General features: G+C 32.4%; 1 long non-coding RNA gene across 1 annotated transcript; it reads left to right on the forward strand.

Annotated features, from left to right (window-relative positions):
* Positions 1-915: 915 nt before the first annotated feature.
* On the forward strand, positions 916-1770 carry LOC125192693 (uncharacterized). Its single transcript, XR_016128821.1, has 2 exons — positions 916-1170; positions 1303-1770. It is a non-coding gene; the product is annotated as an uncharacterized LOC125192693 (long non-coding RNA).
* The last annotated feature ends 15634 nt before the right edge of the window (positions 1771-17404 follow it).

The following is a 17404-nucleotide window of genomic DNA, read 5'->3' on the forward strand; positions in this document are numbered from 1 at the left end:
AATATAGGTTTTAAAAAAATTTCAAAAAAAAAAAACGAAAATTGGGCGCTGGCCGATCGGCACGCCACAATGGCGGCCAGCGCCCTCAAATCGGCTAGCCCACGCTGATTTTTTCGCCGATTCGCGGCTGACAGTTTCCAATAGTTTGGCTAGCCGACCGGCTAGCGACTCGAATCGGCTAGCCGGTGGGCTAGCCGCTATTGGAGATGCTCTAACAGTCGGTGAAGAGAGGAGAGGAAAAGAAGGAAATTTTCATTAACGACTATATTTTAGAAGGGATAATTGCAAGAAAATTTCATTAACGACTATATTTTAGAAGAGATAATTGCAAAATACAATGAAAGGCCTTATATATAATGAGGAAATATTAAAATATATATTCACAAAATATCAACTAATAAATTAAAATCCTAAACTAATTACTAATAATAATTTTATTTTTCAATTTTAACGATGCATAAATGGCACACATTTAAGAATCAATCGTAAATCATATTCTCTTCGTTCCCTCATAATTGAGGCGGTTTTTGACACGGGGTTTGAGAAAGTGAATAAAGTACGATATGAAATAAAATAGAAAGTGAATAAAATAGAAAATGTATAAAGTAAGAAAATATAAAGTAAGAGTGAGAAAAATGTTTATTATTAGTACTTATATGCAGAAATGACTCAACTATGAACGAACTTTTCAGAACGGAAAAGAATAACTCAACTATGAGTTGAACGAAAGAGTAAAAAAATCTCAATTGCATTTAATCGTACTTAGTGATTTTCTAACTCCAACTCTAGTAACGCAACACAATGCTTTATTACAAGAGTAATGACTAATTAATGACGATTAATTTTTTTTGTGATATATACACCCCTCAAATCGAGTAGAGAAAAAACATTATCAAATCAAGTTATTCCAATGCCTTTTTCAAGAAAGATACTTTGTCTATTAGTTATTTTTTCTTGCATCGACGTGCAAGAATGCAAGGGTCTTAAAGCCAGGGGATACGGTGGAGATGGTCCTCCAGTGCAGTGCAAAAAAGTTGATTGTCCAACATTTAATATTATTCACAGTGAAAAAGAATTTGAAATAAGAAATTACAGTCAATCTTTATGGGTAACTGGTCCGAGCATCCAAGGACCTTCATTCATGGGTGGCTTTGCAGTAGGTCAATCGATGTAAGTTTTTTACAATGTCAACTATTTTTTTTTTACTTTCTATGAGCGATAAGAAATTCACACTCAAATTAAGTGATAACAAATTCAGTTCAATTCTTTAAGTTTTTCTTATTAGCTGTGTTATGTTTGCAGTTTATTCGAGTACTATGCTCGGGGTAATGACCAAGGAGTTCTAATTTTTGATCATTATGATCCTGGCGCAGTACTGTTGATGGATGTTTCAAATTCTACTGCCTTAAAGTCTACTTACAAAGTCTATTTTTACGTACCTAATAAGTATCAAAATGGTGGTCTTCCTAAACCTTTGAAATCCAAAATTAAGCAAGTGGAACTACCTAAATATAAATATGCAGCAGTTCGAAGGATCGATGGGGAAATTATTGAAGATATTATATTAGGACAGGTTGATGAATTGAGGAAACAGTTGAAAGGCACTAGTTATAATCGGGCAGTGGATCGTAATGAATTTACATTTATTATATATGGTGAGGGAAAATATCAACAAGGGTACGAAATTCTTATTTGGTTTGACTAGTTATACAAGAAACGAAATGATGAGTAAATCCTAAAAATATAATAAATTTTCATATTTACTTTTAATGACTTCCCATTATTCAAGGTGTATTTTTTCTGTCACATAATTTACCTTTCTTTTAACTTTGTTAACTATGGTATGTATATGTCCGTAATTAGTAATTCTCTGACAAATAAAAACATACTTCCATATAAATTACTCTATGTGTTCTATAAAGATTGTTTCATTTTTTTCATTTTCGTCCGTCCCACAAAATTTATTTTATTTCATCTTTTAATTTTTACCATTTTTGGTAGTGGACCTCATATTCTACTAACTCATTTCAACTCATATTTTATTATAAAACTAATATATTAAAGTAGGACTCATATTCCACTAGAGGTGGCAAAATGGGTAGCGGCTAATGGGTAATTCCCATCTCAACCCGTTACCTGCCGGGTATTGGGTACCCGCTACCCGACGAAACGGGGCGGGATCGGGTAGTGTGTTTTAGAATTTTGCGGGTAGCGGGTATACCCGCTACCCGCGTGGGTATACCCGTTAGTCCCGATAATACCCGTGATTATTAGTATTGGTCATATTCCATCTTTTAATACTCCATCCTTTCCATATTAATAGAGGTGCTTCAAATAGTTAAAGTGGATGAAAAAAAGTAAATAGTTAAATAATAGTAGCCATATACGCACTCATTTTGAAAAATTAAAAATAAATATTTAGAACAGAGAAAAAATAAAATAAGAGAAATAATAATATAGAGAGGAATATTTATATTATTATATTTCCAAAATGAGTGAAGAAAATAAAATGTCTTTATTAAGGCGGAGTAGTGGAAGTACTTTATAGTATAATCTAAGAGTTCTTTTAAAACATTTTCATATTCCAACGAACATACAATTGAAAACTCACCGGAACTAGCTATAGAGTGTCCCCTCACTTTTATTCTCAATCTATTCAACGTTTACCATCGATATTAATAAAGTAAATTAAGGACCATTGATGGTTATTATGGTTTTCAAATTTTTTATTAGGATTTAGGGTCGGGTAAGGGTATCCGCAATGTCGGGTACGAGATACCCGACACGGGTATCGGGTAATCCCGGTATGTCACGGGGCAGGTATTGGGACAACAAATTTTGCTAAATCGGGTACGGGTACCCGACTTGTCGGGTGCGGGTACCCACGGGTAACTCGTTTCGCCACCCCTATATTCCACTAACTTTTTCAACTCACTTTCTACTCATTTCTACTCATATTTTAGTACAAAACTAATAATATCATTTTTCATTACACTTCTTAAAATCTGTGTCCGGTTAAAGTGAGACAATCTTTTTGGAACGGATGAACGGATGAAGTAATTGATTGCAGATGAAAAAGGAAAATTGACTTAAAACGAAAATCAGAAAGGAAATATGGACAGCCAAATGGTCCCAAATCATGTAGTAATACATGAAATTACAATCAAATCGCAAGGCTTCTATAAGATTTTGTGGATATTATGCTCAGGTATAATTATGAAAATGTATGGATGATGATAAATCGGGCGTCAGATCACCCAGATTAATAAAAAAAATGATGCTTTGCGGTTGAACCAAACAATATAGTAAGGTGGTGTTCGGTTGTCATGACTAATAATTATGAGACTATTCATCTAGGATTAAGCTGTGAGATTATTTTAGTTGGAGGGAGGAGGCTATGACTATTATTATGAGATTATCCATCTAGGATTAAGTTGAGAGGGTCAATCTTATGAACCAAACATAATACATATTTAATCATGGGATTTAGTCTTGCCAACCGAACACCCCCTAAATAAGCACTCTATCCTTGTAGTTATTATTGTTATATGTCTTTGTTTAATAATTTCATGAATTTAGGATAACTTGTGCATATGTAAATATTTTTCTTACAATAATTGATTATTGGGATTTAAAGTTTAGAAGAGTTAATAAAAAATGTTTTTGGATTATTTTGAATTTGAGGCATATTAATTTCATCTTTTATCAAAACTATATGAATGCTTGAAATTTTTAAACAAAGAGCATGGATTTTCATACCTACTAGTAATATAAAAGATAAGATTAAAAGTTGTTGGATGGGGACTTGAATCACTTGATCATTCATTTTCTGTTCTTCTAAATTGATCTATCTCCTTTAATTTTATTTTAAATGAATTTGGGTGTTTATGAGAATATGAATTTTTGGTGGGCATATATATAACAATCTTATGAAACAAGTGTGCTAATATAATTAGGCTTCATCATGGCAAAATCCCACTACTATATACTTTCACATCAAGTAATTACATTTCTTGAGCAACTAAAAAAGTTAGGATTAAATAATAGTAACCCATATTTAATTTCCCATCACTATTTCTAATCAGCTATTGAAAAACAATATAGTTTTTAGGATAAAATTTTAAATACATCCACTCAAATTGCCAAAGATATATGGAAATTCTTATGAGTTGCAGTACTCCATATAATAATGTGGTTCGGTCTTCTTTTATTTGAGATTCGGCATTCTTTAAACGATCACAACAAAAATCGCGTGAAGAAGAATAGCTACAAAGCATGTTTTTAAAATGAACTACAAAAATCTGACCAAGGATTTACACAACCAATTTTATGCCCCAAACGATTATAATACCATGCCAATCCCATACATACTTAAAAGTACTGAAAACGATTAGGAAAAAAAACGCACACATGCGACAGAAAACCAAGGCAAAGTATAGAAACATGCTTCAAAAATCACCAAATTGACAGCAATTTCCAAGTTTTTTCATGCACGGTTTTAAGGCATCAATCGAACTCCAAAATGAATGAAATTTTAACAAAGCATACGATCATATATGAATGAAAAGTTGCAAGTTAAAATTAGTTTCTGGGACGATGTATGGGTGAGGGTGGATGATATCAAATCAAAGAGCTAGGCGGTGGTAATTTTTGGAGGGAGGAGGAAAGGGACGAAGCAAATTAAAGGATCATGGCAATATGTGCATTTAAAACACCTTTGAAAATTAAAATAATTACATTAAACCGATTATAAACCATTAATAATGGAATATTAATTTAATTGTCTCTATCCATTCATCTCCATCTTAAGAGGGTAAGACCAGCCCAACCATTAAATTAATTCGGCCCAAACATTAATAAAGACTCAAAAACAAAAGAATTAGCCCAATTCCAAAATGAGGAGACCAACTGCTTCTTCAGACCAAATAGTTTTTTTATTTTTCCTTTCTGAAACTTCAATTGCTTATTCGGGTACCTAAAACGTAAAAAATGAATTTGGATCCTTCGATTACATTCGATTCGACTAAACTTTTGACATTCTATTGAGGATAAATTAAAAATGAAGGAGAGAAAAAAAGCAGGGCATTACATTTTAATTTTGTTATTCTTAATTAAATTTTAATGAATTTCATCTTTAATTAAAATGTGACTTGTATGTAACTACTTTTGTTTAATTATATTTAAAAATAATAAATTGATGTGATATTCATGTATGTACGTACAGTGAAATAGTGTTAGTGAAGACACGTTTTGTGTGTTGTTTCTTAGGGTAAAAAATGGTGTGAATCCAATTTTAGAGGAGACTATGCATTATAGATTCTCGTATCATACAAAAGAAGAATCCTCCACTTTTATTCCTTTTGATTTTTACATTGATTTGTCTTACTATACATTCACGATTTTCTTATAAAACTCCTCCAAAAAAATCATTAACTTGTCTTACTATACATTCACGATTTTCTTATAAAACTCCTCCAAAAAAATCATTAACTTGTCTTACTATACATTCACGATTTTCTTATAAAACTCCTCCAAAAAAATCATTAACGTATGTACACTTATATACACAGTATATACACATAACTTCCAAAGACTAATTAAGACCCAATTAAACATAATGTGTATTTAATTAGGGATAGATGAAAGTTTTTAAAAAAAATGTTTTTCATATTGTTCGCTAGGATATAATAGTATCAAAACTAAAATAGACATAACTTCCAAAGACTAATTAAGACCCAATTAAACATAATGTGTATTTAATTAGGGATAGATGAAAGTTTTTAAAAAAAATGTTTTTCATATTGTTCGCTAGGATATAATAGTATCAAAACTAAAATAGACAGCAATAATGGGGTCATTTTAGAAACCTTATCCAATATCATATCCTAAGTTAACCTTATCCAATATCATATCTTAAGTTTGTAATTTTCGAGAAAATCCTTCAAATTCGAAAAGAAAAGGTAGAGATAAATATTTATATTTTAACAAATGTGTTAGTTTGGGATGGGACATCTTAAAAAGCAAAATGTACTCCTATAACTTTGTAGAACAGAGGGAGTATGTATTTGTATTTACTAAAAGATAAACACATTTGTATCCAACCAACAATTTGACAATTTGAATAAAGCAAATTTGAAATTACAAATTGTAGATGGGACAGGATTCTAATCATATTTAGAAAATTAGATTATCTTTCTCCCCATATTTTGTTTTCTATTTCCATGCAGATTACTCTGAAGCCAATAACAACACGGATTATTGAATAAATAATTTTGATCTCGACAATAAATTAAAAAGAAGATAAAATTATAATTTAAAAGTATTAATAAAAATTAAAATTTATGTTTTAATAAAAGGTGAATAGCCAATAAAAAAACACAAAATTTAGTTAAATTCTTGTCTATCTCGTGACTTTCAAAAATAGCCTATTAAATCATAACTAAGGAAAATATATGATACTTCAATACTGAATAATCAATAAGATATCGGGTTTATTACTACTATAATTCTATGAAACAGTTGCAGCTTCCATCATTCATTTTCTCTTCTCCGATATGGAGCTTCGTGTTCTTGTAGCATGTAGGGTAGTTAGGTGTCAGCCTTGGCGGCTGTTGGAACCGACGGCTGAGACGTATTCATAGTCAACGAGCCTGCCCCGTTCTCTTGTGTTGTTGCATGTTGTGTTGTGTGTCTCAAGGCTAATTGTTGAAAATTACAACCTCATCAAATCAAGTTACTAATGTCTCCTTCAAGAAATACCTTTTGGTTATTGATGATTTTGTTTCATTGTTGTGCAAAAAATATGCAAGGATTGGGAAACAAAAGGATATGGATGAAAATTGATTGTCCACGCTAATGACATGGATAAATTCTTTGAATTGTAAAATTACTGTTATCCACCATTTATTAGAATTAAAATAGACCATGGATCAATATATGCGGAAAAGGCATGTAATTTGAGCTGAAATAGTCTCTCAAATAAGTCAAATGGAACGCAATAAGGCGTATTTGAATAGAGAGTTAAAAAACTTCTAAAAATTCAATATTGTTCTCAATAGCAAAATCTGTATAGCAAAAAAAAGGGGTCAGTTGATAACTGCTCAAAAAGTACATGGCTACAAGAGTATTGTCTCGAGCTTAGGCCCCTGAGTCGACCGAAAACGTGGCCTGAACAGAGGCGATTACACACTTTGGTGCATGCCTGAAAAAGAACACCACAGCTCTTGTGGTCCGAACCAAGGAATAAGAATACTTGATCTAGATTCACTGAGTGTAATACTACATTCAGGTATGCTCGGAATCCAAAGAAAATGTCCAGTTCCATGTGAATCGTATCTAAAAATAGGTGGGTTATCGAACTTTAAAATTATCACAATGCGTGTGACAAAATTATAGCTTCCATTTTTCTTACAAAAATCATTTTGAAATTACAATATGTGCATTTAGATTACCTTTGAAAATTAAAATAATTGCATTTAACCGATTATAAACCATTAAATAATGGAGTATTGGTTTAATTGTATCTATCCATTCATCTCCAACTTAAGAGGGTAAGACTCATTAAATAAATTCGGCCCAAACAATTACTCCCTCCGTCCCAGAAAGATTGTCCCAGTTTATTTTTTGCACTCATTTTACAAAAATAATAATAAATAGTTAAAGTAGAGAGAAAGTAAAGTAAAAGGGAGAATAATATAGAGAATATATAGTCTTACCTACATTATTCTTTCTCTTATTTTACTCTCTTTCAACTTTACCTATTTATTATTATTTTTATAAAACGAGTGTAAAAAATGAACTGGGACAATCTTTCTGGGACGGAGGGGGTAATAAACACTCGAAACCAAAAGAATTAGCCCAATTCCAAATGAGGAAACCAACTGCTTCTTCTCTTCCCCCACTCTATACGTCATCCTAGACCAAAGTAGTACTCCCTCCGTCCCGGCTAAGATGACACGTTGCTTAGCCGGCACGGGGTTTTAGAAGTTATTGGTTAAAGTGTTTAATTGGAGAGAGAGAAGGTGAGTGTAAGTATTAAAGTAGAGAGATAAAGAAAGATGGATATTTTAATAGGAGTGAGAAAAAGTGGTTGAGTGTATTAATTGGAGAGAGAAAGTTACCAAAAAAGGAAATGTGTCATCTTAGTTGGGACAAACTAAAAAGGAAAACGTGTCATCTTAGGCGGGACGGAGGGAGTAATACTCTTTCGACTTGCTATTTTGTTTGTATATGTACGGGGTTAATTTTATCTTTATTTATGCTAATGTACATTTACACCATGAAATAATATGCTAAAAGTTTATTCAAAAATGTATACTTGTATAATGCGATGAAATGATTTCGAGGTGTAATGCTTGGAAAAGAAAATATTATATCCTCAAAAGTTAAGAAACATGATGTCTCGTTCAATCCAGAATCACATAATAAAATTTGAATTCACCATCGGTTTTCGATTTTAATATCTTAGTTGATTTATTAGAAAAACAACTTAAACTTTTCTTCTATAACTTTATTTGGCAAGTGATATACATATATAAAAAGGTCCTAAACTCTGTCTGAGTATAAAAATGCATAAACCAAATGTTAACACTATATGATCGACAGGACATGGTTCAAGTTAATCATCATTGATCATGTCACTTAACTTGATGTGAAAATGTTGGAATAACAAAATGCTATAAGATATGCTTAGATTTTCTCCATATATAAAGGAGTCCCGTTACGATTGTATTGATGATAATCGAAAAATATATTCAAATCCCTCGACATGAGCTAGCCAGAAATGTATTGGATTGAATCTGGGCATTAATGTATTACTCCTATGATAGAGCAAAGACTGCAATTGGAAAACTGAGCATTATCCATCTAGTTCTTAACTAGCCAGAAATAGCCCTCCACGCCAAAAATTCTTTGTTGTGATTAAAAAAAAATCATATATTGACGCGCGGAAGGAGCTTTTCATAAATTTAAAATCTATCAACCCCTTTCTGTTACTCTTCTCTCACAACTATAAGCACAATATTTGTTATACGAGCATGAGAGAATAGAGAATAAAAGGCACCTTTTAAGTTGAGTTATTACATTAAGATAACGGCTGCAAAAAACGACCTCATTTGTTAAATATTTTAGTGTAATTGGATTAATTTGAATGATCGGTTATTGTTATAATGATACATCATTTAAGTATGGAGGTGCGGAGTACACGCTTATTTGAATTCGTTATAATATTAGGAGCGAAGCTCCTAGATAGATGAACGGGGGTCCGGGGGCAGCGGGGTCCAAGGGGCGGCAGCCCCTGGCGGGGTCCAAGGGGCAGAGCCCCTGGCTGGGGTCGAGCTTGGAAATTTTTTATTTCCGACAAAGTTACTGTATCGGAAATTCATCCGAAAATATAATTTCCGAAAGTCGAAGGACTAAATTGCAATTTTGGAAACCTTTGAAATTCGGTTATTTTCGGTTTCATCTCCCAACAGTTGCAATGTTTCATTGCACTGTTTCATCTTCTTCTTCTACTGATCATTTTTTGGTTCATTATTATCGAAAAATACAAACATATGATCTTCTAATACTCTGAATTTTATCCGATCAAACATTTTTGGTTGAACCCCGAAATTGATTTGATCTGAAAGTGATAAACACGACTTTCAGATATCCGGTTTTTGTTTCTCTGTTTTATATCTCCCTAACAAAGATCAAATCAATATGTCGAACAAAGAAACGATGAAGGAAGGAGCGAAAGGTTTCGCAAAGTTAGATAAGTTTGCTGGCCAGGGCTTTAGACGCTGGCAAAAGAAGATGCATTTCATGCTGACAAATCTCAAGGTGGTGTACGTTCTGAGTACTCCCATGCCCGAGGCTGTTGATAATGAAACTCTGGAACAGACGAGGAGGCGGATGAAGTGGGAGAACGATGACTACATATGTCGTGGTCACATCTTAAACGGTATGTCTGATTCCCTCTTTGATGTGTATCAAAATGTAGAGTCTGCTAAGGAATTGTGGGATTCTGTCGAAGCCAAGTATATGGCAGAAGATGCCTCTACCAAGAAATTTCTTGTTGGTAACTTTATCAACTATAAAATGGTTGATTCGAGGCCTGTCATGGAACAATACAATGAATTGTTGAGGATATTGGGACAGTTTTCCCAATATGATATGAAAATGGATGAATCTATTTCTGTTTCTAGTATTATCGATAAATTGCCACCTTCTTGGAAGGATTTTAAAAATAATCTGAAACACAAGAAGGAGGAACTGAACTTGGTCGAACTTGGAAGTGATTTCCAAATTGAACAGTCCATACGTGATATGGAAAAGAGTTCTGGTGGTAATACTAAAAATGTGGTCGGTTCTTCTGTGAACATGGTGGAAGAGGGTGAATCCTCAAAGGCTGGTAAAGAGAAACATAAGTTTCAAGGGAAACGGAAGTTTCAAGGTTATAACAGTAAGGATGGGAATAAGAAGCCCAAACTGACTTACTGGAAGTGTGGCAAATCCGGGCACTTCAAGAAGGATTGTAAGTCTGGAAAGGGTGGAGGAAAAGGGAAAAACGAGACTAGTCAAAATGGATCCAAGGATCCGGAAAAGCAATCAGGTTCGTCTTTTATACCTAATGATCATTCGGTTGAGAATTATTATGCATCAATAATCTCTGAAGCATTTTATGTGCAGGATGATGATATCTCATGGTGGATTGATTCGGGTGCAACATGTCATGTATGCAAGGATCGTCAATGGTTCAAGGACTTTAAACCAATTGAAGATGGATCTTCCTTGAAGATGGGCAATGTTGCAACTGAACCAATCAAAGGAATAGGATCTGTTAGCCTAGTATTTACCTCTGGAAATTCGTTATTGTTAGAAAATGTTATGTATGTACCTGGAATTTGTAAAAACTTAGTTTCTGGTATTGTATTGAATAGTTGTGGCTATAAACAAGTATTAGAAAGTGATAAATACATTCTGTCAAGTCATGGTAATTTTATTGGCTTTGGTTATCTTTGTGGCATGTTTAGGTTGAATCTAGATGTCTCTTTTGTGAATAATTCTATTTGCATGACCTCTTCAAGTATTGGTAATCATGTTAGTAAATCAGAATTGTGGCATGCTAGACTTGGACATGTTCATTATAAGAGATTAAAAGATATGTCGAAAATGAGTTTGATACTTGCTTTCGAGTTGAATAATGAAAGGTGTAAAACTTGCATGTTAACTTAAATAACTAGACAACCTTTCAATATGAATGTAAATAAAGAAACTAAGGTATTAGAACTTATACATAGTGACTTGTGTGATTTTCATTCGACTCCATCACTTGGTAATAAAAGTATGTAGTTACTTTTATTGATGATGCTACTAGATTTTGCCATGTCTATCTATGTCATTCAAAAGATGAAGCTCTTGATAAATTTAAAATCTTTAAGGAAAGTGTAGAGCTTTATCATGGTGTGAAGATTAAAACTCTTCGCACTGATAGGGGAGGCGAGTATTATGATCCAGCGTATTTTGAATCGACTGGTATAGTACATCAAACGACTGCTCCATATACACCACAACAAAATGGTGTAGCTGAAAGAAAGAATAGAACGTTGAAAGAAATGATTAATTCAATGTTGTGTTATTCTGGCCTAAGTGAAGGATTTTGGGGTGAGGCTATGTTAACAGCCTGTTATTTGTTGAATAGAGTTCCTAACAAAAGGAACAAGATTACCCCTTATGAACTTTGGCATAAGAAACCTCCAAAATTGAGTTATCTTAGAGTTTGGGGTTGTCGAGCAGTGGTAAGACTAACTGACCCTAAAATGAAAACCATAGGTCAAAGAGGCATAGATTGTGTATTTCTGGGGTATTCAGAAAATTCTGTTTGTTATAGGTTCTATGTCTTAGAACCTAATGACTATGTATCCGTTGCACTCTATTATTGAGTCAAGGGATGCTGATTTTGGCAATGAGGATAGATTCACGTCTATATCTAAACCTGGAGGCATGATTGCAAGGTCTAGTAACTCTGATGATGTTACTGGAAAGGTGATAGATACACCTCCTGAGGCTAGGAGAAGTAGTAGAGCAAGAAAAGCTAAGTCCTTTGGAAATGATTTCCAATTGTACTTACTTGAAGGATCAAGAAATGAAATTAATTTTCAATATCAGTATTGCTTTACTATTGGTGATGATCCAAGGACTTACAAAGAAGCTATGGCTTCAAGAGATTCCGCTTTTTGGAAAGAGGCAATCCAAGAGGAGATGGATTCTATAATCCAAAATGGTACTTGGATACTGACTGATTTACCACCTGGTTGTGAAGCTTTAAATAGCAAATGGATCTTCAAAACGAAGATGAAGGTGGATGGAAGCATAGACAAATATAAAGCCAGATTGGTTATCCAAGGCTTTAGGCAAAGGGAAGGAATTGATTATTTTGACACCTATGCTCCTGTTGCTAGGATTTCCACAATTAGATTATTGTTAGCACTTGCTGCTATACATAATCTTGTAATTCACCAAATGGATGCCAAAACTGACTTCTTGAATGGTGAATTAAATGAAGAGATTTATATCAAACAACCAGAAGGCTTTGTCATGCCTGGTAATGAACATAAGGTTTGTAAATTGGTAAAATCTCTTTATGGACTAAAGCAAGCCCCCAAACAATGGCATCAGAAGTTTGATGACGTAGTATTGTCTAATGGTTTTGTATTAAACCAAGCAGACAAGTGTGTATATAGCAAATTTGAAGCTATCGGTAAAGGGGTTATCATTTGCCTATATGTGGATGACATGTTGATCTTCGGTACTGACCAAGATCAAGTTGATAAAACAAAGGCATTTTTGTCATCTAAGTTTGAGATGAAAGACATGGGGAAGGCTAATGTGATTCTTGGAATTAAGATCACACATGGAGAACAAGGAATTTTCATTTCTCAATCACATTATATTGAGAAGATTTTGGAAAAATTTAACTTCAAAGATTGTTCTCCAGTTAAGACTTCTTTTGATCCTAGTGCAAAGCTCGTACCTAATAAAGAAGTTGCTGCGAATCAGCTTGAATATTCAAAGGCTATTGGATCACTAATGTATGCTATGATTAGTACCAGACCCGATATAGCCTTTGCAGTTGGAAAGTTGAGTCGATATACTCATAATCCAAGTTTAATCCATTGGCAAGCCATGAATCAAGTATTTAAGTACTTAAAAGGAACAATGGATTATAGGTTGTCTTATTCTGGATTTCCTTCTGTTCTTGAAGGTTATTCGGATGCAAGTTGGATCACCAATATGGAAGATCATTCTTCCACAAGTGGTTGGGTATTCCGTCTTGGAGGTGGTGCTATATGTTGGGCATCAAAGAAACAAACTTGTATAACAAATTCAACAATGGAATCGGAGTTTGTGGCATTAGCAGCAGCTGGTAAAGAGGCTGAATGGCTAAGAAATTTGATATATGAGATTCCATTGTGGCCTAAACCGATATCACCTATATCTATCAGATGTGATAGTGCTGCTACCTTGGCTAAGGCATATAGTCAAGTGTATAATGGAAAGTCAAGACACTTAGGTGTTAGACATAGCATGATTCGTGAACTTATTTTGGATGGTGTGATATCTGTGGAGTTTGTAAGAACTCATGACAACTTAGCCGATCATTTAACCAAAGGGTTAAGTAGAGATCTTGGGTACAAATCGGCTATAGGGATGGGATTAAAGTCCACTACAAATCTCTGATATTAAGATACCCAATTCCCATTTAGTATGACACTAGATGCAGAATTCAATGTGGAAAACTTAATGTTGGAGATTGGAACACATTTGAAAATCGTCCCAAGGTATGTGTTCGGACCTACAAGTTAAGGAGGTTGAATATATAGATTCTTAATAGTTCTTTTGAAAAATTGCAAATGTAGGTGCAAGAATAAAGGAGTTACCTATATAAGCATGAAGTTTAGCCGCTTCAAGAAGCTGAGACTTGGTTTCGATATGTTTATGAAGGATAAGGACATAGGCTAGTAAAATATAGTGTCAAGATAGAACTATTCATATGTAAACTTTTGTGTACATTATCTTCGTGTATTCAATGTGAGTTCCCAGGGTTCAATCCTTAGAGACACCCGGGGTATTCGAATATTTGGAATGTGTAATGTACTAATATGGAATTCAATCGTTACGATATTTCATTTATGCAAAAGTTTGAATGTTTGAGATGACTTGTTTTAGTTAATCAAGGATTGCACTAAAATAGGGGAGGATTGTTAGATATTTTAGTGTAATTGGATTAACTTGAATGATCGGTTATTGTTATAATGATACATCATTTAAGTATGGAGGTGCGGAGTGCACGCTTATTTGAATTCGTTATAATATTAGGAGCGAAACTCCTAGATAGATGAACGGGGGTCCGGGGGCAGCGGGGTCCAAGGGGCAGAGCCCCTGGCTGGGGTCGAGCTTGGAAATTTTTTATTTCCGACAAAGTTACTGTATCGGAAATTCATCCGAAAATATAATTTTCGAAAGTCGAAGGACTAAATTGCAATTTTGAAAACCTTTGAAATTCGGTTATTTTCGGTTTCATCTCCCAACAGTTGCAATGTTTCATTGCACTGTTTCATCTTCTTCTTCTACTGATCATTTTCTGGTTCATTATTATCGAAAAATACAAACATATGATCTTCTAATACTCTGAATTTTATCCAATCAAACATTTTTTGTTGAACCCCGAAATTGATTTGATCTGAAAGTGATAAACACGACTTTCAGATATCCGGTTTTTGTTTCTCTGTTTTATATCTCCCTAACACAGATCAAATCAATATGTCGAACAAAGAAACGATGAAGGAAGGAGCGAAAGGTTTCGCAAAGTTAGATAAGTTTGCTGGCCAGGGCTTTAGACGCTGGCAAAAGAAGACACATATTTGCAAAACTCGTACCGGAATCGGAGGTCGCGGCCACTGCTACTCTCACCGGACCGTTTATTGTGCAAAGAACGCTCCATAACTTGTTCACAGTAGTTGCAGCCGTCGTCGGAAGAGAGAAAATGAAGAAAAGAGAATGAGAATGAAGAGAAGAGAATGAGAATGAAGAGAACGAAGCAGAGTTCGTCGTTCTTTTTTATGTGTTTTACACAATTATATTTTTATTATTCTGAAATAATTAAAGATATTAATTAAAATTGTTAATTTTGGTCAAAACATGATTAATAACGTTGACAGTCTATTTTTTAACGGTGAGGACCGATTCGGGTCGGAATTTATTTGTGAGGGATCAAATAATCAAAAAGTTAATGTTAAGGACCAAATTAATAAAACGGCAATATGTTAGGGACCAAATGTGACCTTTACTCATATATTTACTGGGCAAAATGAAAAAGAGAGTTGTTAATCTTAAAAGAGGAAAACACGTGACTTGCAGTTCATTTTTAAGAGATACACGAGAGCACCCCGTGTCTTTAAACAATAAAGCTATGCAACCAAATTTTGTACAACCAAATTTTGGTTTATTTGAAAAAAAATATAATTTATTTATACATTTAATTAAAAAGTATAGACATACATATAGTATAGGGAACGTTCATAATATTATGGTATTTGTGTATAATTTTTTAAATTTTTTTTAATCATAAAATATAATTAATGCATATTTTAATTCAAATTTGAAAATAATAGAGAAATAATTCAAATATAAAAATAAAAAATTGAAAATGAGGCCAAAAGCTAATAAAGTGTTTTTAATTTGTTAACCAACTATATTTAGTATTTTAATATTTAATTAACACATCAAAATTACTAATATGATCTTGTTTTGGTTGTACAAAATTTAATTGGTTATCATTACTCGTCTTTAAAAGATATAGAAAACTTGTCATTAGAAAAACAATACTATCACTATGTTGCCCAATCAAGATGAGCCAAATCTATATAAATTCGTACCTAATTTTCATTTTATTGTTTGTGGCCTTGAATACTCACTTAACAATGTAATCAATTCATAGATGGACAATAAAACATAATTATTTAAAGGTTTTAAATGCTCCCACTGTTCTATATTAGTTTTGGAGCATATCTATTTAGAATATACCATTAAAGTTGAGTTAGCAAAATACAACATGATATTTATTTTCTTGCTTATTTTTATCTCTCTTATTTTATTTTTTTTTGTTTTAATTTTATTTTTAATTTCATTTCATTTAACTTTTTAAATATGTATTACTTAATTTTCGTATCCAAAAGAAATATTTAAATATTAATGGAATAGGAGAGTACTATTTCTAAAGTAACGTGCAAACTATATTTTGAACAATGAATTAGAATATTATTGCGAAAAAAATCAGTCTCTCTAGATGTACACTTGGTACGAAAGAGGTGGAAAGGGGGAGTGAGTGGATTGAGACCGAGCTAGGAGTATACGATTAGTTGCGCTGCCCCACCCATGCTCGAGATTAATGTATTTTTATATAGAGAAATATTTTGGAGACATAATGGCAATGCCATAATGGGGTTGAAATGGTAATTGTACATTATATTTTAGTTTCAATTAAATTTTTATTTTATGTATGTACTTTATTACCCTTGCATTAATGTATTAATTAAAGACACCTATTTATGGACATAGATTAACTTATGCATATTTTATTACGCATTTAATGATATACCTGTGTCATATAATCTTTTTAAAATATGATTAGATATTTTTTTATCTCTTCTCCTAATATTAACTCATATACATTTAATTAACATTCTAAAGCTATATATTCTTTATATTCTTAATTAATTCATTGATATATCATATATGGTACATTAAAATAATCTAAAATGATAAAAGTGGATTCATCCAATTATTTTTTTACTAAACAATAATTTATTGAATTTTAATTTTTGAAATTTTACACTCAAATATCAATAAAAAAAATAATCATATATTTCTTTACTTATCTATTTTATATTTAAAAGCTATATAATATATTTTCATTTATAAAAATATTAGAGTTATAAGCTCAATTAATATAAAAAGGAAAATATTAACACAAAAATAAAAAAGATAATGTAAAAGAAAGCTTCATCATAATGACTAGTATAAAATTTAAATCTGAATAAGAAAATTATTTAATTATTTAAATTTTACCATATATTAAATAAATAATTTCATTGCTATTGCATTGATAAAATATTTTAGAATATTTAACAAAAAGAACAAACTATGAAAGAATAGCACAAGAACAAAGAAAAAACTTAAAATTACACTATAAATTTAATAATAAATGCTATTTATTCGAGAAAAGTATACTCTTTCTATTTAAGTTATCAAATTATTTTACAATTATATATAATGATTTCGTTATGTAGTGTGTTAATTAACACTATGATAATTAATTCACTAAATTACTAAGTATTTTTTTTAAAATAATAGTATTAAA

Source organism: Salvia hispanica, chromosome 4 (genome assembly GCF_029641045.1).
Source record: "Salvia hispanica isolate PSC_SH4W2 chromosome 4, Shi_PSC_v1, whole genome shotgun sequence".
Classification (NCBI taxonomy): domain Eukaryota; kingdom Viridiplantae; phylum Streptophyta; class Magnoliopsida; order Lamiales; family Lamiaceae; genus Salvia; species Salvia hispanica.